The sequence below is a fragment of the Nematolebias whitei genome, chromosome 4, assembly GCF_014905685.2.
Source record: "Nematolebias whitei isolate Nwh7 chromosome 4, NemWhi1, whole genome shotgun sequence".
Lineage (NCBI taxonomy): Eukaryota > Metazoa > Chordata > Actinopteri > Cyprinodontiformes > Rivulidae > Nematolebias > Nematolebias whitei.
This window is the reverse complement of record NC_056501.1, coordinates 2,482,252-2,483,153: the sequence shown is the minus strand read 5'-3', so window position 1 is coordinate 2,483,153 and position 902 is coordinate 2,482,252. Positions and strand designations below refer to the sequence as shown.

General features: G+C 55.9%; 1 protein-coding gene across 1 annotated transcript in view; it reads right to left on the bottom strand.

Moving 5' to 3' along the window:
- pitx2 (paired-like homeodomain 2) overlaps positions 1-526 on the bottom strand; it is an 8,256-nt gene extending 7,730 nt beyond the window's left edge. The window contains exon 1 of the mRNA XM_037675579.1: positions 514-526. The gene's annotated coding sequence lies outside the window, so the exon portion shown is untranslated. The remainder of the gene's footprint in view (positions 1-513) is intronic.
- Positions 527-902: the final 376 nt, after the last annotated feature.

Sequence of the window (902 nt, the reverse complement as noted above, 5' to 3'; positions counted from 1 at the left end):
ACGTTTAAATTTTAGTTTAGTCCCCCCCCCCACCGAGCTGTTTACATCCGGTTTGATCTCCATCTTTCCGTCCCTTCATGCATTCATCCCCGCGGTTGCTCTCAGCTGCAGGGATGATGAAAGAGTGAGGCCCCGTGCATGCACACATGCACGGCTTCCCACCGGCTTCACTGCACAAATGAACCCCCTGTGACTGGACCAGGACCAGGACCAGGACCAGGACCAGGACCAGGACTAAATAACGGAACATGAAAAGTTCAACAGAGCGAAATTACGTTTTTATTGTCTTTTCAAACACGCACGCGCGCATTAAAGAGCGTGTTGGACATTTATGTTCCGGCTCAGACTTGAGACTCATCTAACGCGCTCCTTCACGCGCTTCTAGCCGCTTTCCCATCATGCACCAGCGCTGCGTTTTACTGTTGGATGTCCCCACGCCTCGTGATCGTGCCCGCACGTCTCTCCACGCGGAGCAGCAGGCAGACACGCGCGCGGTCAGTCGCATGAACTCACGTCTCCCTCCTGCGTTTGGGGCTTCCTGCTCGTCCAGCCGCGCGCTCACCAGTTGCGGACACGGGTGGGGATGGTCTTCCCCCCCACGCGTTCTTCCAGATAAATCCCGCCGACTGACTTGAAAGCAGCAGTTGCGTTCACGGGATAAGTCAGGCAGCCGCGGTGTCCAGGAGAAGTTCTGTCCAGATGACGAGTCCCCGCCGTTTATCCAACTGTAATGATATTATCAGTTACGATATGAGAGATCAAACGGGGCGCTTCGGTTCACGCGCACGAAGAAGTTAGAAAGTGAGGAGCAGCAGCGGAGGAGGCGCTTTCATCGCCTCGGCTCGTCCTCTCCCGCCTCCCTCAACTCTCCCCCTCTTCCTTGAAAGTCGCTCCAAGAGTGG